This window comes from Rana temporaria, chromosome 8 (assembly GCF_905171775.1).
Source record: "Rana temporaria chromosome 8, aRanTem1.1, whole genome shotgun sequence".
Lineage (NCBI taxonomy): Eukaryota > Metazoa > Chordata > Amphibia > Anura > Ranidae > Rana > Rana temporaria.
In genome coordinates this window covers 72,364,186-72,388,042 of record NC_053496.1, presented here as the reverse complement: position 1 = coordinate 72,388,042, position 23,857 = coordinate 72,364,186, and the positions used below count along the sequence as shown (strand labels likewise).

The 23,857-nt window shown below is 43.6% G+C and overlaps 1 protein-coding gene across 1 annotated transcript in view; it reads right to left on the bottom strand.

The window, feature by feature from the left end:
• Positions 1 to 14,543, bottom strand: part of RHOBTB1 (Rho related BTB domain containing 1) — a 129,246-nt gene extending 114,703 nt beyond the window's left edge. Inside the window, exon 1 of the mRNA XM_040362003.1 lies at positions 14,441 to 14,543. The gene's annotated coding sequence lies outside the window, so the exon portion shown is untranslated. The remainder of the gene's footprint in view (positions 1 to 14,440) is intronic.
• Positions 14,544 to 23,857: the final 9,314 nt, after the last annotated feature.

Genomic DNA, 23,857 nt, shown 5'->3' with positions numbered 1-23,857 from the left:
ATTCATTATTTCCTAGATTGTTATACTTACAGCTAATATTGTCCTGAAGAGAGATAGATCCCACTAATATAAAGGTACTTATGACTTCCGAGATTGAGGGGCTGTTTTACCAAAGGCAAATAGACTCTGCACTCTGCAAGTGAAGTTGCGCCTGAGCTTAGTAAATTAGATAAACATTCACTTTGCAAAGAATACCCAATCACAAGCAAGGAAAATTTGAACCACTTGGTATCCGGGCCATTGTACTATGACGGCCATAAGGTGGCTCTACAATGCTGGGAGGACGTCTATTGACGTCCTTAGCACCTCCGGCCACTGGGGGGCGAGCACGTGCCTGCCTTGTCATTAAGGTGCCGATGCGCGCGCCTGGCGGCCGCGATGTCCGCCACGCACCCGCGATCAGCCGTTACACAGCCAAGGACGTGGTGGATCTGTGTGTGTAAACACACAGATCCACGTCCTGTCAGGGAGAGGAGACCGATGCTGTGTCCCTTGTACTTAGGGACACAGATCGGTCACCTCCCCCAGTCAGTCCCCTCCCCCCACAGTAAGAATCACTCCTAGGGAACACATTTAACCTCTTCCTCGCCCCCTAGTGTTAACTTTTTCCCTGCCAGTCACATTTGTACAGTAATTAGTGCATATTTATAGCACTGATCGCTGTATAGATGTGAATGGTCCCAAAAATGTGTCAAAAGTGTCCGATGTGTCGGCCATAATGTCAAATCACAGATCGCCGCCATTACTAGTAAAAAAAAAAATAATAATACATTTTTTTTTTATAATTCTGTCCCCTATTTTGTAGGCGCTATAACTTTTGCGCAAACCAATCACTATACGTTTATTGCGATTTTTTTTAACAAAAAATATGTAGAAGAATACGTATCGGCCTAAACTGAGAAAAAAAATGTTTAAAAAAAAAAATTGGGATATTTATTATAGCAAAAAATAAAACATATTGTGTTTTTTTCAAAATTGTTGCTCTTTTTTTGTTTATAGCGCAAAAAATCAAAACTGCAGAGGTGATCATGAGAAATCTCTATTTGTGGGGAAAAAAGGACGTTAAATTTATTTGGGAGCCACGTCGCACGACGTTGCAATTGTCAGTTAAAGCGACGCAGTGGCAAAAGCTGAAATTTCGCCTGGACAGGAAGAGGGTATATGTGCCCAGTAAGCAAGTGGTTAAAAACAGCATTTTTGCTTGTACATGATTATATGATGGAAGTGGGCAGAGTTTCTGCTCATTTACTAAACTCTGCTTACTAAACTTTGTGCACAGTCTATTTGCCTTTAGGAAATCCACTCCTAAGACACTAGCATTGCCTGTTATCTCCCTGCAGCTGATCTTTCCCAGACTCCTGAGTTCCCATGCCTTGTTTTGCACATTGTCCCTGTGTGGAGGTGGCTATTGTGGTAAAGGCAGAAGCTTTGGTTTATGTCACTGCCTCCAAGGCCAGCACAGTAGTGACATCACCGAATATCCTAATAACACTAGCAGTTAGAAACAGCAGTGCCTTAACCTCACATTGCAGATTTACAGCTATGGAGGCATAGAAGTTCTTCCATACCAAGAAGTGACCTGCTACTTTTCTGGGGGAATTCCAAACAAAAAAGGGTTTGTCAACATAGGGCTCTGGGCTGTGATTGGACACGACCAATCAGCAGGTCTCAGCCATGAATCACTGGCTGAAATCGTTTGACAGGATAGAAAGGGGCACACCCTAAAACCAGTAGATACTGCCGACTTACAGGTACATGATTGTGCCGGTACAAGCCACCCCTCACAGTAAAATGCGGGTGAGCAGTCTGCAAAGTGGTTAAAGAAGTAACTTCATTTTTGTTGAGAAAAGAAACAATCCCCTCTGGGTGATCAATGCGCATTGCAAAGATTTTTTAACAAACTTTGTTGCAGATTACTACCTGGTTCTGCTCCGAAGAAAAAGCTGTTTGTTTGCTTATGTTGATGTGGAGAGTAAATCTGAATGAGAGTGACTTTTTCATTATCACTTTATCATTTATTATCAATGCACTTTCAGTGTTCTAATGAAGAAAGTTTCAGGATCTTCATTCTTTTAGGAGTGATTAACCCTCTGGGAGTATCTCTTCATTTCAGAGGATGCCTAAAATCTCACGTGGAACTTAGGGCACACTACCGAGAAAACCAGTGAGCTAATCACACATACAGGAAATTATACAGGTTGCTATAGTGCATTGAATTTTACAGAAAATGACAGTGGTGCAGATTGAAAACAAATTATATTTTTTTAATAACATTCTACTACAAAATGGTTTGTGTAGCAATTATATATGCTATATTATTATTATTTTTTTCCTATATTATTTATATTTTTTCCTACAAAAGTGGAGCTACCCATTAAAGCAAGGACATCTCCTCTTTGGGCACCCAGGCTTTTGTAGAACGTTTTCTAATTGTGCACACTGTGTAATATGGGGGTTACAAGTTATAATTTTTTCCAGAATTTTAGATCTATCCCCTCCTGTGGAGATATTTAAAGTACAACTAAAGGCAATACTTTGGGCCAGATTCACAAAGAATTGCCCTGGCGCAGCATATCAGAGATATGCTACGCCGCCGTATCTTACCTGGCGGAATTTCGAATCCAGGAAGATTTCGCGCCGTAAGTTACGGCGGCGTAGTGTATTTCTCGGCGCGTATTTCAAATTGGGCAGGTAGGGGGCGTGATTCATTTAAATGAAGCGCGTCCCCACGCCGATTGAAATGCGCATGCTCCGTTTTGAAATGTCCTGCCGTGCTTTGCGAGAAATGACGTCGCACCAACGTCATTTTTTGAACTTCGACGTGCGTTACGTCCTTTACTATTCACGGACGACTTACGCAAAAATTTTTAAAATTCGACGCGGGAACGACGGCCATACTTTAACATGGCAAGTCTATCTATACGCCACAAAACAGCAGCTTTAACTATACGCCGGGAAAAGCCGACTAGCGACGACGTAAGAGAATGCGACGGCCGCGCGTACCTTCGTGGATCGCCGGAAAAAGCTAATTAGCATACCCGACGCGGAAAACGACGCAAACTCCACCCAGCGGGCGCCAAAGTATTGCACCTACGATCCGAAGGCGTACGAAGCCGTACGCCTGTCGGATCGAAGCCAGAAGCCGTTGTATCTTGGTTTGAGGATTCAAACTAAAGATACGACACGGGAAATTTGAAAGTACGCCGGGGTATCAGTAGATACTTCGTCTGTGAATCTGGCCCTTTGTTTTTAGTTTTGGATAGAGTGGAGAGGGATTTGAGCTGTTTTTATGGCTGTCTGTGTCCCTCATTAAGGAGATTCGCCCTCTGTGTTTTTCCTGTTCACCATTATCATTGAAAGTAATAGAGGGGAAATCTCCCAATGGGGACACTAGTTCTGGGGTTCCCAAGGGATTCCCCTAATTGCAGGTATTTGTGCTGTGATGCTAAAAGTGTTTATGATAAAAAAAGAAATAATGACTCAGAATTAATCACTCTTGTCTGTATCATGAAACCTACCAGTGGCGAGGCGTCCGTAAGGGCGTGCGGGCGCTGCCCCCTCTCTCCATCAACCCACACTGTGACCAATAGATAGATTCATGCATAGCATGAATCTATCCATGGCCGCCACTGCCACCCCCTATTCCGGTGCCTGGCCCCTTCTCGAGCACCGGGTGCCTGAATTACAGCGGCGTTTTTTTTTTAAGCACCTGATTAGAGCCAACGGCTCTAATAGGTGTCATAAAAGGTGTACTGTGAGCGCTATGCTTAGTGCTCGCAGTCCACCCAGGTGTGTTAGAAAAGCAAATGAATATTCTCTTTCCTAACACTGACTGCCTCTCCACCAATTAAGTGCTCGGGTCTGTTACCAATCACCTGATTGGCTGAAAAACAACAGGTGCTGTGATTGGATGCCTGACGGGAGGAGAGGACGGGTGGAGATGCATGGAGGAGACCGCTTGCAGCCGTCACCCGCTGCCCCACTGAGACAGGGTAAGTGGCGGGCAGACGGTGAACGGGCGGGGGGTCACAGTAGCGGCATTTGATGGCACAGTGGCGGCATTTGATGGCACAGTGGCAGCATTTAATGGGCACAGTGGCTGCGTTTGATGGCACAGTGGCAGCATTTAATGGGCACAGTGGCTGCGTTTGATGGCACAGTGGCAGCATTTGATAGGCACAGTGGCAGCATTTGATGGGCACAGTGGCTGCGTTTGATGGCACAGTGGCAGCATTTGATAGGCACAGTGGCAGCATTTCATGGGCACAGTGGCTGCGTTTGATGGCACAGTGGCTGCAATTGATGTTTTCTTTTTCAAATTTTTTCAGTTGGTTTGCGCCCCCCCCCCCCCCCCCCCCCCCAGGCGCCACTGAAACCTATGATCACCATAGAGTGTATGTAAACCTTAACATTGAACTTCTCTTCTCCCCTTCTTTTCTTCTGCTAAATGCACCATTGAAAGCATTTTGTTATCAGTTCAATAAGTTAATATTACCTGTTGATTTTCCAAACATTTTTTGAGCTGATAACTTTCTGTGCTCTCTGACTGTGCACAGGGAGGCGTTATGGAGATGAGGAGTGGGAGGAGATAGGGCGAGGTTTGAGTTCATTGTAATTCATCAGAAACTAAAGCGGACCTTCACCCTCTATATCAAGTTCCCCCCTCTCCCATCAACTACATCAGGGGTCCTCAAACTATGGCCCGCGGAGGACTTGTAACCGGCCCACCCGACCCTGACAGGCAACGTCGGTTACACTGCAGGTTGTAACACAGCGATCCCGCTGTGTCACGGAGATGACAGTGTTAACAGTTCGGGCGCGACTTCTAAAATGTTATTTTTATTGGGAACAGTTACCTTTTTTGACATGTTCCTGATGCTTCTTCCTCAATTTTTGCCTAGGTGAGAATGACATGCACTTAGGCACGACCCCTGCCCATGCCCCCTGTCACACATCCCATGCTATCTCGCGCATACACAATGGGGATCTGGTGGTGATTCCTTTGGAAGTCAAAGTTGACTACCATATCCAAAATGGCGGTGCTAGGGTCCCACAGCGGTAAGAAGAACCAGCTTTTTTACATCCAAAATTCACCTTCTATATATTAAAAGGTAAATCCACTTTGAAAGAAAAAACATAGCAAATAAAAACAATAACCTTTATACAATTGTGACACAAACAATATTGTAATTTAATATTATCAAAAAATGATCTTTCCTTTTAATTCTGCAGCTGCTGTAATATCCTGTATAATTTAATACAATATGGCAACCTGGAGGTGTTCTGTACACTGCTGGTGTACAGAACACACCTACAAATGTGATTTCTTGCTTGTGTGATTGGCTCACTAATTTAATCACATTTGCAGTAAAATACAAGTCAAATTACTTATAAAGGAATGCAGGTATTGTAACTTTTCTTATTAAAAGTCTGAAAATGCAGCAGGTGATTATAATAAACCAGTCACCCACATTCAGAATCAGTCTGGTGAAACAAACAGGTATAGCTTCACAGCAACAAAAGATGGGAATCTGCTACAAAGTTTATTCAAATCCCTACACATCCATGTACTTTATTCAGAGAAGATTGCAGAGTTACTCCTAAAAAAAGGAAATGTACATGCAGTTGTTTAAATTAACCTTAATTAGTTTCCATTGTTCTTGCTCAGACCTCTTCAAGTGGGCAGTATGACAAGTGGCAACTGTAGAGTAATGTCTCTGCCATGCGCTTGGGCAAGCAAACTCACATTCACATTTTGCTTGGCTCAATTATTACATTTAGTGATATGGAAATTCCAAGCAAGGAGAGTTGAGCCCCTTCAACATATTTTACATTGCTAAAACTTTTCTAAACTTGTAAAGACAGAACAGTCTTCCCTTTCATAAGATGAGTTATGATAATGTCACAGTGTGGAATTCCATCCTGGAAATACTAACATCCTCTATGAGAAATAGAAATGGTACATTGTGTACTACATCAACAAAGCAGAAAAAACATACTTTTGTAGCCCTACTCCCATCGGAGCCACAGGATTACTGCCCAGGTCTTCTCCTCAGGCTTTGCCCTGCAGCCAGGCACACAGGCCCATTCACATGTTTCTTCAACAACCAGTCTGTTGTTTTTGTTGTTTTTATTTTTGGGGAACTTTGATAGAGTTGAGGGTAGTGGTGGGATACTCCAAAAACAAGAACTATATACAAATTAAAGTGGTTCTAAAGCCTTCAGGTTTTGCACCTTGTGTGCTGTAGCTACCACCCCAACAGCTTTGGTAATATGGGAGCAGGTGCGGGGCCGATTCCCGATGTCTGTGTCAATGGACACAGCAGCGGGACTCAGGAGCGAGCACGTACAAATGTCCCCAGGGAAAGCGGCTTTCCCTGGGGGCACCTGATGTAGAGGAGGGGGCTGGAGTGCCGGTTAAAGGACCCTAGAAGAGGAGGATCGGGGCTGCTCTGTGCTAAACCATTGCACAGAGCATGTAAGTATAGGCATGTTAAGGCGTGTTAAGGACTTTGTTATTCTTTCTGAGCAAGCTATAGTGAAGTCTGGGCTTGAAACAAACAGTAGACTTCAGCTTTAGAGTAGTAGTTAGAGCCACAAGAGCAGAGTCCCTTAAAGAAGAAGAAGATATGGACAAAGCTCTTCAGTACACCAGTTGGCATCCCCTTTAAATAGACCCACAGTTGACTTTCCCTAGCACCAGAGAGTTGGCAAAAGCACAAAGGTCCCCAAGATCTTTCAGAGTCTGTACTCAGACAAGGCCCAAGGAACATCTGGTTGCCTTTTTCTCAGATACCAGACTAGATCAGCCTCCCCTTAGTCAGCTTTCTTTAGCACCAAGGTCTTAGCATCCAGGTTGCCCACCTGAGGCTGAGGCTTCACGACAGCAGTCATACCAGCAAATGCCTGGGAAGATTGCTTTCCCTCCAGGCTGGACCAATCCACTTCGGAAAATACCCTGAGCTCTGTGTGCTCACATAATATATACAGTCTCTCAGCATGCCATCAGAGCCTGCCTATCTGGGATAGGCAAGGGCTGTGTCAATATTCATGCTGCCATCTGCATAGCTCCACACCGATCATCCAGAAACTTCTCAAGTTCTCTAGATGCAGTAGGAGCTATTTGACCAGACTGAAAGCAGCTGAGCACACTAAGCAGACCTAACTAATCAAAACTTCACTGAATACGGTGAGCAACTATGCTTTAACCAAACAAACATTACAGTAAAGCCTCGTACACACGATCGGACATCAAACAAACTTTCCCTTGGATTTTTGTCCGAAGGGAGTTGTCCGGTCACACCCATAGCATACACACGCTCTGACTTTTTCGGCAACAAACACGAACGTAGTGACGTTTCAATGTACTGACGAGAGTTTAAAAGAGAAGGTTCAATTCTCCGGCGTCACCCTTTGGGCTCCTTCTGCTAATCGGGAGTTAGTAGAGGTTTCGTCTGTGTGCATTCGCGATTTTCAGTTTCGTGCAATTTTGTTCGTTTCTGAACGTCCGTTCGTCAAGCAGACATGTTGCGCAATGGGGTTGTGCTAACTTGACCCACAAAGAAATATGTTTGATTCATGTAACCAAAATACACTAATCCAAAGTAAAGACATTTGTTTTTACTCCGTCAGTATCACCAGCAAAGCAGCTTTTAGTATTATCGCATTATAAAGAAGAAGAGAATGTGCGCTGCTTTTCTTGATTTCAGAACTTGCCGCGTCACGAATGTGCTCTTTCAAATACGAACGCTAGTTTTACCAGACAGATCGCTTTCAGCTGGTCTTTGCTTCTGAGCATGCGCGTTTGTACTTTGTACAAAAGTCCGATTGCTTGCTGTACACACGGTCGGACTAGGCACCATCGGACTCTTGTTGACGTAAAGTTTGTATGTCCTGCTCATTTTGAAGTTTGTTGGCAAAAAGTCTGACTGTGTGTATGGGCCTTTACACTGACTACACACACTAATACCAACCATTTAATTCCTAGCACCTATCTAGGAGGGTGCTACACTTTTATGGGCAAAAGCTGTGACAACTGATAAAGGATAAGTGTCACCTTCTGTAGTGTTGATCACCAACCTCCAGTCACCTTTACGTCAGAAAACTGTCACTAATGCACTGTGTATGAGTGTGTTTGGTGGGGGGTGCATGGCCCAGGAACACGCAAAAGAAGATTTGAAGACTGTCAAAAAGTAAATTTACATTACTGCATATTCACTTCACCACCTTTGGTGCATATGCCTTTGTCAAAACAACAAAAAGCAGCAAAGCCAGCAGCAACAGCAACAACAGATACTGCAGCTTAACCTCCCTGGCGGTATGATTCTTTCAGAAAAAAGGTGCTGAAAGCGGTACCATTATTTGCAAGGAAATTTGGCGTTTTATATTGTAGGTCTGTAATTTTTAGAAATAACTCACTTAAATCTGACCAAACAAGATTCTAATAGGCATCCCGGGTATGACATTTTTTTAAAAACAAAATTATAAATTATAATATAATAAATAATTATAAATAATTATAACAAATAATAATATAATTATAATAAAAATTATTCAATAATGTAATCAAATTAAAATCACTGAAATTTGCTCAGTTGCAGAATTGTTGCTGTCATTATTTTTTTTTTTTTATGACGAATTTCCCCACAAATCGCTATCGCACAATTCTGCAAGTGATTATAATTTATTATCGCTGTTTTTTAGCTGATCTAAAACTATTTTTGACATAAAGGGACACTTTTGGTTGCTATGGACAATCTACAGTTTGCAGGGAGAAAGAAACGTTTTTATTATATAAAATGACATGCATGACACAGGACAGACCACTAGGGACAGGGGGGGTGTGTTTTTTTTACATACAGTACTGTAATCTATAAGATTACAGTATACTGTATGTAAGGTGTTTGTTTACGTTTTTGAATTTGGCGCCGTTCTCCGTCCCCGTGCGTCGTAACGTCGCAGGGAACGGAGATCGGCGTCACACAGAGGCACTATGTGAATCGAGCGAGGTCCCGCTCGCTCACACAGCGCGGTGGCATCGCTGGATCCAGGGACAAGGTAAGTAAAAAGTGCCTGTGGATCTAGCGAGGCAAGCCGAGACTGACTCGGGGTTACCGATCGTAGCAGGAAAATCTAACCCCGAGTCAGTCTCGGGAACACCGCCAGGCAGGTTAAAAAGATGTAAACCTTTTCCAGGTACCCAATAAGGCACATTCACTGAACAAAAGCCATGATATCTGAAAAGATGACTAGACTATAATTGAACTACACACTTGGATAAAGTATACCTAGTCTGCCTCCTTGGATAGAGTATCACCAAACTGACTACCGTACTTGGATAATATATACCCAAACGGCTTCTTTGGAGATAATATACTTGAATTGCCTTTGGACAGAGCTTACCCGAGTTGCCCCCTTGGACACAGGGGCCCGGATTCAGAAAGAATTTACGTTGGCGAATCTATTGATACGCCGCGTAAATTCTAGCATGTGCCGTCGTATCTTCTTTCTGTATTCAGAAAGCAAGATACGCCGAAATTTGGCCAAGATACGACTGATGTAAGTCTCTTACGCCGTCGTATCTTAGTTGCATATTTATGCTGGCCACTAGGTGGCGCTTCCGGTGATTTACGCATTGAATATGCAAATTAGGTAGATACGCATGTTCGCCCGGCACATTTTTTTTACGTTCTTTACGTAAGGCTTTTTCCGGCGTAAAGTTACCCCTGCTATATGAGGCGTATCCTATGTTAAGTATGGACGTCGGGCCAGCGTTGAATTTTCCGTTGATTACGTCGTTTGCGTAAGTCGTTCGCGAATAGGGCTGTACGTAAGTTACATTCACGTCAAAAGCATTGACTATTTGCGGCGTAATTTGGAGCATGCGCACTGGGATACTTTCACGGACGGCGCATGCGCCGTTAGTCAAAAACGTCATTTATGTGGGGTCAGCCTTCATTACCATACAACACGCCCACTGCATGGATAGTTTGAATTCCGCGGGCTTCCGCCGGACCACATACGCTACGTCGCCTTAACTTAGGGCGCAGGTTCTTTCTGAATACAGAACCTGCCTCACTAAGTTATGGCGGCGTAGTGTATCTAAGATACAGGCATGTTCTCTCCAACAAGGCACTTCCGGCATACCAAAAAGGCAGTTTAGGTACATACCATCCAAGGAGGCAATCTGGTTATACTCTATCCAATGAGACAGTTTAGGTAAATTGTATGCAAGTAGGCAGTTTAGGAATACTGGGCCGGATTCAAAAAGCCTGACGTAAATTTGTGCGGGCGTAGCGTATCTTAGATACACTACGCCCGCACAAATTTACGTCGGGCTTTTTGAATCCGGCCCACTTGCATACAATTTACCTAAACTGTCTCATTGGATAGAGTATAACCAGACTGCCTCCTTGGATGGTATGTACCTAAACTGCCTTTTTGGTATGCCGGAAGTGCCTTGTTGGAGAGAACATGCCTGATCTCCCCCTTTAAACAGATAACTAAGTAGCTAGGGGCCAGATTCACATATAATTGCGGCGGCGTAACGTGTCGTCTATACGTTACACCGCCGCAAGTTTTCATCGCAAGTGCCTGATTCACCAAGCACTTGCGTGAAAACTTACGGCGGCGGCGTCCGGCGCAAGCCCGCCTAATTCAAATGGGGCGTGTACCATTTAAATTAGGAGCGCTCCCACGCCGGACGTACTGCGCATTCTCCGTTTTGAAATTCCCGCCGTGCTTTGTGCGAAGTGACGTCATTTTTTTGAACGCCGACGTGCGTAACGTACGTTCGTATTCCCGGACGTCTTACGCAAAAATAAAATAATTTGAAATTCGACCAGGGAAAGACAGCCATACTTTAACATGGCTCGTCTAAAGTTAAGCCATGTTAAAGCAGGCTTAACTTTGTGACGGGAAAAAATTACTAGCGACGACGTAACGAACGCGAAAACCGTCGTGGATCGCCGTAAAACCTCATTTGCATACCCGACGCTGGAATACGACGCGAACTCCACCCAGCGGCGACCGAAGTATTGCATCCTAAGATCCGACGGTGTAAGTCAATTACACCTGTCGGATCTAAGGGCTATCTATGCGTAACTGATTCTATGAATCAGTCGCATAGATACTCTGAGAGATACGACGGTGTATCAGGAGATATGCCGTCGTATCTCTTCTGTGAATCTGGCCCTAAATTCCAGAGCTGCTAGTTCATGAATCAACGGACTACCAGGTGTGCAAACTGAACCTGTGACCTGAGCTAGGACAGTTTACCATCACATGTTGTCTGCAAGGCTGTCCAGTGTTGCATGTGGTCTATTTTCCAACAAACGTACAAGATAATCAACACCAAACAGATACTGTTACTTTGCAACAGGTGATAAGCACAATTAAAATGAATCAGAATAAGAGCCGGTTCACACTGGGGCGACTCAATGCAATGGAACCGTTCTACTAGGAGCGACGCAAGTCGCTCCGACTTAGAAAAAGGTTCTTGTACGACTTCGGGGGCGGCTTGGGGCGACCTGCATTGACTTCTATACAGAAGTCGGTTTGCAGGTCGCCTCTGAAGTCGTCTTCAGGACGACTTGCAGAGTCGCCCCCGAAGTCGTGCCGCGGAAGTGTGAACCGGCTCTAAGAGACAATGTATAATACTAATACTAATTTGTTTGGAAACCCATAAAAAAACAAACAAACAAAAAAACATATATATATATACTTAGATTAAAAGAGGACTAATGTGCGTGGGAATACAGGGTTTTGTGCTGTGTCAGGATGAGAAGAATCATCTATTTATATATCATTAGTGTAAAGCCCCATACACCCTATCAGTTTTCCTGCAGGTTTTTCTCTTCAGGTTTACCAAAACCATGTAGTGCAAGGGCCTGCCTGATTGCATACTAATTGAAACTCTTGAGGTTTGACCTCATATTAGATGGTTTTGGTAAATCTGAAGACAAAAACCTCCAGGAAAACTGATAGTGTGTATGGGGCTTTAGAGTATTCCTAAAGGGGTATTAAACCCTCACGGATTTTCACATTAATGCATTCTATGCATTTAGGTGAAAACCCTTTAGTGCTGCAGCTCCCCCTTTTTCTTACCTGAGCCCAATCTGGACGAGCACAGCAGCTCCAGCTGCTGTCTCGGGTCCTCATTGGATAGATTGATAGCAGCAGCAGCCATTGGCTTCCGCTGCTGTCAATCAAATCCAGTAACAATTGATAGCAGCAGAGCTCAGGAGCATGCCCACACGAGTGCCCCCATGTAAAGCGGCTTTCTGTGGGGGCACTCAAGAAAAAGAGGGGCCAGGAGTGCCACCAGGGGAACCCAGAAAAGGAGGATTGGGGCCACAACCCTTGCACAGAACAGGTAAGTATGACATGTTTGTTATTTAAAAAAAAAACAAAGCTTTACAATAACTTTAAATTGGCCACAAATTACAGCTGGCTGTTTGAAAATGTCCTCCATCCACACAAGTGTGGAATCCTCCACACTGAGACACTGGGGTTGATTTATTAGAACCGGAGAGTGCAAAATCCAGTGCAATTTTCTTCTAACTTCAGCTTGTTCAATTAAAGGGGTTGTAAACCCTCGTGTTTTTTTTTCACCTTAATACATCCTATGCATTAAGGTGAAAAAACACCTGGCAGTGACCAGCCCTCCAGCACCCTTGTTTTAATTACCTGAGCCCTGCAATTTCACCCGACAGAGGCGCGCTCTTTCTCTTCCCGGGGTTCTCGGCTCTTGATTGGATAGATTGATAGCAGCGCAGCCATTGGCTCCCGCTGCTGTCAATTAAATCCAACGTCGCAGGCGCCGAGGGGCCGAGTCCTACATTCGGTGCCGAGTCTTATATTCAGCGTTTATGGACGCCGAAGGCTGGACTTGGGAGCACGCCCACAATGTAACCCCCTGGGAGAGCGCTTCTCCTAGGGAGTTATCTGATGAAAGGAGGGGCTGCCAGAGCCACTGAGGAACCCCAGAAGATGGTGTTTGGGGGCACTCTGTGCAAAATGAACTGCGCAGTTGAGGTAAGTATAATATGTTTGCTATTTTTTTTACTTGAAGCTTTACAATCGCTTTAAGCTTTGACGAAAAAAATAAATAAAAACTGGAAGCTGATTGGTTTCTATGCATAGTTGCACCAGATTTTGCACTCTCCAGTTTTAGTAAATCAACCCCAGTGTATTCTGACAGAAGGGACTCTCTGCTGTCAGAATACACTCATCAGTGGCTGCAGCCCACTGGGCATCGTTAGATCGTCTACTGTTGAACAGGAGCGCCCACACATGGATCAAAATTTGGCCAGCTTTACTGTAAACAGCATCCTGAAGCATGACTGGGCAAATTATCTACAGACTAGATTTTAAGAGAAATAAAAGCATATCTCGCCAGCACACCATGGCTCTTCAGGAAGATCCAATGATAGAATGAAGCCGGCTACTCTATGTCATCTTTATTGGCTGCATAATGGAGTACAGCAAATTGCTCTACTCCATTATGTAGCCATTAAAGATTTTTTTTATGGATGACATAGAGTAGCCGAATCCATTCTATCATTGGATCGTTTTTGAAGCGAGGGTGGAGTGCACCAATTCCCGACCCTAAGGCTGCATTCACACCTTGGCGTACCTAATCACGGCGTTTTATCCCGCAAATTGCGGCGACAAATTGCGGCGTTTTGTACCGCGATTTGAGGCGACAAAACGCCGCGATTGTGAATGCAGCTTGCCCCCAGGTCCACATCTCCTATGCCGAACGCCGAAAGCCGCCTGAAAAAAAGGTCCGGGACTTGTTTTCAGGCGTACGGCGTACATCGTTCGGCGTTCGGCGTGGAGATGTGAACTATCTCCATAGAGGGCAATGTAAAATCATTCCTCCAGCGTCTTAGGGGCTGCTGCGGCGTCGCGCTTCAGGCGTATATACGCCTAGGTGTGAACAGAGCCTTAAGGGTGGTATGCGATTGAGCACATCTGCTGCTTTTTTATCTTTAGGAAGATGTCCAACTGTTTAGCAATCATATCACAGCAGTTAAAGCGCAACGCAGGGCCCTTTTCATCAGGCATGTGATCATTTTATAGGGTTAATTGATTCTTTTCAGTAGTGGAATTATTTTATTCTAAAATTACGTTTTTTTACAAATTAGAAGAAGCACAATAGCGCTTAACTGTAACACAATCAACTATTACAATCTGTTTCACTTTTACAGCATGTTGTTCTTTGGCTGTAATGTAACAGTTAACTGCTGAAAAAAATAAACCTGACAATTTTACTGTAGCAATACAGCTATTGCGGAACTAAATGTCCAACCTGTGGCTGGCAGGGCATGCTGTCATTTGTAATTTTACATAAACTTTCCTTGATCAGGTGGAATAAAAAGGATATCTCATGAACACAGACAACATTTGCACATAAAATCTCAGGAATAAGCCATACCTGACGTAAGATTTCACAGCAGTCACTTGTAGATTGTTGCTAGTATACCTGGCTTACCAAGCTTCTCACCTGTGCAGGTTTTTACTCTGCACAGAACACGCCTTCTCGGCCGTAATCCCAACCCCAAAAACACACCTACCCAACCACCTCTCATGCAACCCACTTTGTAAACACAAGAGCCTCTGTGCACCTTATCTGAAGCGCTGACACAGTAGACTTTATTCCCTGATGTGTAATTAGGTCGTTGCCTTAAAGCAGTCAAAACAAACAGCTTGTCACCTGATATGTTCTGCTAGCTCTGGCATTTTTACGAGGGGCGTTCAAGTCAAACCGGGATTTTTGAGTTCATATAATAAAATAACAAATTTCAAGTGGAAGCTGCATACATTTTTTTCAACATGCTCCCCTGCTATATTTTTCCCCTCATTCCAGTGTTTAACCACTTGACCTCTGGAAGATTTACCCCCCTTCATGACCAGGCAATTTTTCGCGATACTGCACTGTGTTACTTTACTGACAATAGCGTGGTCTTGTGACGCTGTAATTGTCACAAATAGATCTTTCTCATCACTTTATGTGATGAAAAAAAACGACGTTTTTAAAAACGTCACTTTAAATGACCGTGTGTGGGGGAAAACGTTGTTTTATGTTTTCTGAAAAACGACCCAAAAAAATTGAAGCATGCTTCAATTTTATGTGTCGTTTTTTACTTCACAGAAATTGACCGTGTGTAGCAAAAAACGTTGATTAAAATTACGTTTTTACACCCGCGCATGCCCAGAAGCTAGTTATGAAGCGAGATTCAATGGAAAAACGTGGTGAACGTAACCTCGCTTTGCTAGAACATTGTGAAAAAACGATGGTGTGTAGGCAACTTCGTCTTTGAAAATTGAAGTTTCAAAAACGTTGTTTTTTACTTCACAGAAAATGTCGGTTTTTTTCATCACATAAAGTGAAGGTGTGTATGCGGCATTATGGTGGTATTTGATCCATTGTGTGATTTTTTTTTGCTATAAACCAATTTTTTTTAAAAAAACAACAACAATATTTTTTACTTTCTGCTAAAAAACATATGCAATAAAAAAGTCTTCATAAATTTGGGTTAATATGTATTCTGCTACATATATTTGATAAAAAAAATTCCAGTAAGTGTATATTGATTGGTTTGCACAAAAGTTATATAGCCGGATTCAGTAAGACTTACGACGGCGTATCAGTAGATACGCCGTCGTAAGTCCGAATGCGCGCCGTCGTATCTTTAAGCATATTCTCAAACTGAGATACGCTTCTCTGTTGCTAAGATACGACCGGCGTAAGTCTCCTACGCCGTCGTATCTTAGCTGCATATTTACGCTGGCCGCTAGGGGCGTGTACGTTGATTTACGCCTAGAATATGTAAATGAGCAAGATACGCCTATTCACGAACGTACTTGCGCCCGATACGCTGTTTACGTAAGGCGGTTTTCCGGCGTAAAGATAAACCACCAAAAAGATGGCGCAGCCCATGCAAGGTATGGACGTCGGAACAGCCGTCGTATTTTACGTCGTTTGCGTAAGCGTACGTGAATGGGGCTGGGCGTAGGTTACGTTCACGTCGAAAGCAATGAGTATTTGCGACGTGATTCTGAGCATGCGCGCGCATGCGACGTAGATCGTCGCTTCATTTACATGGGGCCACGATTCATTACCATACAACACGCCCCCTACCTGCCTATTTTGAATTAGGCAGGGTTACGCCGGGCCATTTGCGCTACGCCGACGTAACTTAGGAGGCAAGTGCTTTGTGAATACAGTACTTGCCTCACTATGTTACGTCGGCGTAGTGCAAATGGGATGCGCTACGCCGGCATTAAAGATACGCGCCTCTATGTGAATCTGGCCAATAGCGTCTACAAACTATAAGATATTTATTTTAATTTTTTATTTTTTTACTAGTAATGGCGGCAACCAGCGACTTATAGCGGGACTGTGAGATTGCGGTGGATGTTCTGACACTAACTGACAATTTTAAAACTTTGTTGCAACCAGTGGCACGAATTCAGTGATCAATGCTAACAAATATTCACTGTCACTGTACTACCCAGATAGCAAGGATAACTTGCCACACATTTGTGGCAGTGTTGAATTGTAAGTCTGTTAACTTGCTGCACATTTTCACTGGCAAGTTGTACACTTGCAGAGCACTTGAAGCACAAGTTCTAGAAAATTTGCATGGCAGGTCTCTAGCAAGAGCGAAGTTGCATTGGAGAGTCTACAGCAAGAGCTCTGCAAGTCTACAGCATGAAAATTCAGCCACACTAGGAGGCATGTGGTGGGATGACTATAGCACGACATAACTGAACCAGAACTTGCAGCAGACTTGCAAATGTTTGCAAAGAAAGTTGATCTGGAGTGCGGACTTGCTGCAATTGTGCGACAAACTTGTGAAGCCTGGCAAGTCTAGCAATAGCTTAGCAAGTCATTTTAAAACTTGCAGCACATATACTTCCTATCTGGGTAGTGACACTGGCTGGGAAGGCGTTAACATCAGGGGCAAACAAAGGGTTAACTGTGTGCCTAACCAGTGTTTTAGTACACTGTGGGAGGTGCTAGGACAAGAGATTCAATTCATTTCATCTCTTTCCTCCTGTCAGAACGGCAATCTGCCTTATTTACATAGGCAGACCACCATTCTGCCTCTCTGCTCAATGATCAGCGGTTGGCAGCAAACATCAAGTCAGCGGTAGCAAGCCGGTGGAGGCGCGCATGCGCATACTCTACCCAGAAGAGCCAGAGCACATATATATGCATGATCAGGAGCAGAGGTGCCGCCTTGTAGCAGTAAAACTGCTATAGGGTGGGCCTTAAGTGGTTAACAAATGTCTGGAAAGCTTAGGCAAAGAAAGCTTTGTCAGTATGCCTGAACCATCTTAGGACAGCCTGCTTCACTTCATCATCAGTGCTGAAATACTGACATCTGAGGAACATTTTTAGGGGTCCAAACAGGTGGAAATCACTTGGAGTGAGGTCCAGACTGTAAGAGGGATGTGGTAATATCTCCCAGCCTAGTTGCTGCAACGTGCACATGTGCGGCGAGCAGAATGACGCCCTTAGCGATCAAACCAGGCCGTTTTTTCTGCAGACGCGTACGCACATCACTCAGGACACGACATTAATATTCACCGTTTATAGTGGCACCACGGGGTAGGGAATCCACATGAATAATGCCACGTTTGTCTCAGGAAACACTTGCCATCGCTTTACCTTCGGAAGCAATTGTTTGAATTTTTTAGTGGTGGTGAGTCCACATGCTTCCACTGCTTTGACGTTGTTTTTATTCTGAAGCGAAATTATGTGTCCAGGTTTTAGCACATGTAATGATGAAATCCAGAAAATCCTGGCCTTTCCTGTCAAAACGCTCCCACAACGCAGTGCAGATAGGGTTGCCACCTCATCCCTTTGAAACCGAACACATATTAATTACACAGGTTTTGCGGCTGATTAATGTGGTAAATAACTCACTTGGTGCCTTATCTGCATTAAATTAGCCTCAGAACTGTGCAATTAATATGTGTTCTGTTTTAAAGGGATGAGGTGACAACCATAAGTGCAGACTTCAACTCTTATGTGTCGGTCAAAAGCGGAAAGCTGTCTTGGTACGTGTGCACCAACTTTTCAAAAATGTAAATGTTCGTGAATGATTGTGTTCAACGTTCCCACAGAAAGGTTTGTCTCTTGTGCAATTTGCTCTGCGTCGATTATCCAGGATCAGGCGTTCCCTGTGCTGAATGTTCACATAAATGACTGCTGTGGGCTGGGAACCACCATGGCCGGGATTGTCACTGAGGGACGTAGGCATTCTTTGAAACATATACACCATTCAAATATCTTACTGTGACTGAACGCATCATCACGGTACTGTGCTTGAAGTCTTCTGCAGATATCCGTGGGTTTTAAGCCTTCGTTCACAAGAAAGTTCATCACCACATGCTGTTCCATGCACGCACTAACACTGTTGTCTGCCATCTTGATTAACGATCTCTGGACTAGCTCGCAACATAGGCACCGCCTATCAGTAATAAGACAGACTTGCTACTTACTACTTGTGTAGTACTACCACGCTAGCATCCCTTTTTATACCAGGAACTTATTTTTCCACTGCTCGTTGGTGATCCCTGCCCACAATGCTACATGTCATACTGTAAAAAATATAATACCTAATTTTGACATGCTAATGTCACGTATTGCAGTTTGGTTTGAAGGATGGGTTTTCAGTCACGTTTATAAAGTGCAAAAGTTCTCTTCCAACCTTGACCTTGTGATACTCTAATACTGTGTACACACGATCGGAAATTCCGACAAGAAAACCATGGATTTTTTTCCAACGGAATGTTGGCTCAAACTTGTGTTGCATACACACGGTCACACAGAGCGGGCGTATGGGAGGCGACGTGGCAAGTGACAATCTGCATCTGAAGGCAGGCAAGTGACATTCCGCAACTTGTGACAAGTGACAATCTGCAATGTTTGGTAGGCGATGTGGCAAGTGACAATCCGCAATGTGAGGCAGACGACGTGGCAAGTGACAAGCTGCATCTGGTGGCAGGTGACATGGCAATTGACACACTCGGGGCTCCCACTGATTCTACATTATGGTGAGTTGAAACCATTTTATTATAATAATACAATGTAATAATAGAAATAATGTGCTTCAATCATCCTGACACCATAACAACTATGGTGCCGTGATCATTGAAGCGCTAACACCAGTGATTTCCCTGATAAATTGCCACCCAAAAAAAAAATTCTGGTAGAGCCCCTCCCCATACAAAGTCATGGTTAGCACATCAATAATCACATAGCTGCATCTCAGCAGACTGTTGAGTGGTAAAGTCCCTCACACATGGGACTTCCAAAGCAGGACTCACCCAAGATCTCCTTCTCTGGTGCTTTGCAACCACCTTCTGGACACACCCCTCCAGGGATTGGCTGGTTTCCAATAAATAGTTATTTCTATTCTTCCTACTACTGTAATAAGAATCTTCTAGAATACAGGGTAAAACAATCAGAACAGCAGCCTCTGTAACACTGAGCAGGATTAAAACAATCAACCCCCTCGCCACTAATTACAGAGGAGCTAAACTAAATTAACCTAGCAACCTACACTGACTAGGAGAATGCTACACTAACACAGCCACCACATCCAATGATTGGGAAGCTGCACATTATTGCATTTTGGGTTTTGGGTTTATTACCATGAAAGAATCTGTGATAAAAGCACATGCTAATACCCAAACATAAAATGCAATATAATTCAGATTACAGGATAGAAAGGGTTAATCACCTCTTGACATTTTGCCAAGCCGTGAAGATTGCACAAAATGTTTCTGTTAAAACCAAGAGTTAGAAGCCACTGGTTCCGTTAATGTAAATATAAATATTTTAGATGGTGGTGTGCCCATCTAATTAAGTCTGCTTGACTGCTGGCTTGTCTAAAGTATGGACAAAGTAGTGGATTGTAAATGGAACTCAATTATCCAAAACTCTGTAATAAAGAGGTTAATCCTTTGAAGAGCTCCTCCAATTATCTGCTGAATAATTACATTACAACTCAATGCTGAGCCTTGCCCAATGATGAGAAGACAGAATTATATTACAGCATTTTCATAATTAGGTATTAAGAACATTCATTTAGTAAAAATGTAATTCATAATTTAACCATGAGAAACATTTCACAGCCTGGAGTAAGAATGCTACAGAGTGATGATGTTACTGCTCTTCTTAAGCATGAAACATCCGTAGATTTGAATAGAGAAATCAATTTCTGTACCTTGCATTAGAAAATAAAGGCCAAGGAAGTTGATCCCTCTCTAGGCTCCTGTAGGGAAGGTAGAGGAAGAAAGCCTATGAGACACTAAAGATCTTGCTGCCAAAGACTGGCCATAGATGGAGCTAGTAAAGAGAAATTTGCTCGATTCCCCCAACAACACAGAGAGTGTTGACATGGGAATCCCTCCCAACGAGCCATTGTGTTCTCCCAGCGGGGGTGGTCAGGGGAAAGCCGTCCCCACCGGGAGAACACAGTGATTATTGCTAGTGGCTGCGACAGTCGCTAGCAATAATCACATGCCAAATCCAGCAGGCTGGTTGTATCCAAGTTGATTGATCGATCAACTTGGGTACATTCAGCCTGCTCATACATGGTTATTCAGCCTGCTCATATGCGGCCGGCTCATGCTGAATGGACTTAGATACAAACAGTCTATGGACAGCATAAATTCATTGATTTATCAATTTCAATGTGCTCAATTCTACTGGACCTGACGAAGTGGACAATCCGCAAAGCACGTTGACCTTCTCAGCGGACTTTATGCACAGATTTTTGCAATGTACTATATTGATAGCAACATGTGGTTTTTATATTGTGTAAAATAAAGACAATGGGCCAGATCCAGAGAGAATTGGATCCGCGCAGCGTATCAGAGATACGCCACGCCGCCGTACCTTACCTGGCGGAATTTCGAATTCTCAACGATTTCGCGCCGTAAGTTACGGCGGCGTAGTGTATTTCTGGCGGCGTAATTCAAATCGGCGATCAAGGCGCATGCGTCGTCCAGAAATTTCCCGCCGTGCTTTGCGCAAAATGACGTCGCAGCAACGTCATTTTTTTAATGTAGACGTGAGTTACGTCCATCCCTATTCACGGACGACTTACGCAAAAAAAAAAAAATTTCAAATTTCGATGTGGGAACGACGGCCATACTTAACATGGCAAGTCTATCTATACGCTGCAAAATACCAGCTTTAACTATACGCCGGAAAAAGCCGACTACAGACGACGTTAGAAAATGCGACGGCCGCGCGTACTTTCGTGGATCGTCGTAAATCGCTAATTTGCATACCGGAAAACGACGCAAACTCCACCCAGCGGGCGCCGAAGTATTGCATCTAAGATCCGAAGGCGTACGAAGACGTACACCTGTCGGATCTTACCCAAAAGCCGTCGTATCTTGGTTTGAGGATTCAAACTAAAGATACGACGCGGGAAATTTGAAAGCACGCCGGCGTATCAGTAGATACGCCGGCGTACTTGCTCTGTAGATCTGGCCCAATGTTCTTTAGATATATTGTATGTTATTAGTCCCAATACCCATTATGTCTCTCTCTGCTTCCATTAAAATCCAATTCACTTCTAGTCCTTTTACAATATTTTGTTTTCAATCTCAAACCCCAATGAAAGGGTGGTTTTGGACCCCCAAAACACATTGACATCTCTTTTGATTGTCCCCCTAAGAGCCGGTTCACACTGGGGCGACTCGTCAGGCGACTCAGCCACGTCCCATTCTATTCAATCAATAGAATGGGACCGTTCTAATAGGAGCGACGCAAGTCGCTCCGACTTAGAAAAAGGTTCTTGTACGACTTTGGGGGCGACTCGGGGCGACTTGCATTGACATCTATACAGAAGTCATTTTGAAAGTCGCCTCTGAAGTCATCTTCAGGACGCCTTGCCGAGTCGCCCCTGAAGTCGTGCCGCCCCAGTGTGAACCGGCTCTAAAAGTTTTTGGGGAATTAAGTTGCATCTGGCCCTTTTAGCTGTGGTGTGGCAGTTTAATTACATAGAGATTTTACCACTGACTACAAATTGACAGCAACAGGATCTGTTGATCTAGGAGACTACGTTCCTGTAATTTAGTGATGAGATTTGAGTTCACTGCTACTGTAAGTTTCAGGCAAGACCTGCACTTTCCAAATTTTCAGTCCCGGGCAAGGAATATTTTGTTCCAAATTATAATGCACTGCATGGTCTTTGGACTATGGCCATCAAACATAGAAACACTAATAAGGGGGTTTTGAATAAGCCACCCCCCTCATTATAAATGCTGCTATAGGGAAAGGATAGGAAAAACTGACAAGCTGCACTGTGATAGATTATGGCCAATTAGGAAACTATACTTTGATTTTAATTGCAAGCTTATAGCTGCCAGGAGTTAACCCATTTTCCCTTTTGTGCTTCAAATTGTAGGCTTATTTGTCTTTAGATTGATGAATGTAGAAATATTACACTGTACCATCCATAGCAAACATTTCCCTTTGGAAACATCAACTTTTTTTTCATGAGAGCAGTATTTTGGGGTTTTAATTCATTAGGGGGGTATATTGTTATTTTATATTATTATTTGATTTTATGATAAACTGTTTTACTTTTTTCTTTGCTACAAGTCTTCCTGCAAAAATGTTGGCTTTTGTTTCAGGGATAGTATTCATAGCATGCAGCTGCATTGTTTGAAAAAAAATAAAACTAAGTACAAGAATATAGTGCACTTAAACTACCTTATATTATATCAGTCACATTCATTGCACCCCCTATCGCCATAGTAAAAATTAGGCATATGCTGGTTAGGCCTATAATCCCTGATTAAAACTGTCCTGCTACTGGTCAAATTAACACTTCTGTATCTATCGAAGTACAGTGGAACCTCGGATTACGAACATAATATGTTCCAGGAGCATGCTCGTAATCCAAAGTACTCCCATATTAAAGCGAGTTTTCCCATTGAAGTCAATGGAAACAAAAATAATTTGTTCCGCATTGACTTTAATAGCATGCGACCAGAGACGGGGGGCGCCAGAGAGCCTAAAGTCCAAAAAGGCCAGAGGACACCTCGCTGACCTTGGCAAACCTCGGAAAGACTTTGTTCCCGAGATTTATCGAGGTCAGCAGAGCTGTCCTTGGGCCTTTCCGTACATTTCTGAACGGCGCCGATCAGCGATGTTTGGCTCAGCTCCGGCGCCCCCCACCTTTAGACCAAATGCGGTACTGCACACCGCTTTGGCCTGAATCATGCTCGTGTTGCAAGACAACACTCGCAAACTGAGTTACGATTTTTTTAAAATTCAGTGCTCGTATTGCCAAACGCTCGTTAACCACGTTACTCACAATCCGAGGTTCCACTGTATATTAAAAGAGAAATGTAGCCACAGCCTTTTTGGCCATACTTCTCTTATGGAGTGCAATTACTTTCATTCTTATGTGACTCAGAGTCAGCTGATAGCAGATGCAAAGCATTGCTAGGGGGATCAGGGGCATTGCTAGGTTCCTAAAAAAGTTGGGGCAACCCAAGACACTTTTAGCACACCATGGCAAAAAGTGGGTGAGGATTTTTCTTGTTCCCCATACTTTTTGCTTTCTCTTTTCCAAATTCTCTCCCTTTAGCGTTTTTTAAGTTGATAGACATTCTCAAAGAAAGTTTGAGTTGTGCCAGCATGCTCAACAGGTCTTTGTCCTCTTTTACGGTATGTTAGTGTCCTGCTTCTTATCTTCAGGCCTTGGATATTTAGAAATAAATGGGCATTCCTATTCGTGCTGGATGGCATCAGGACGAGGGGTGAGCTTGGGCATGCGTGGAACTGGTCCAAATCCACACAAATGAGTCC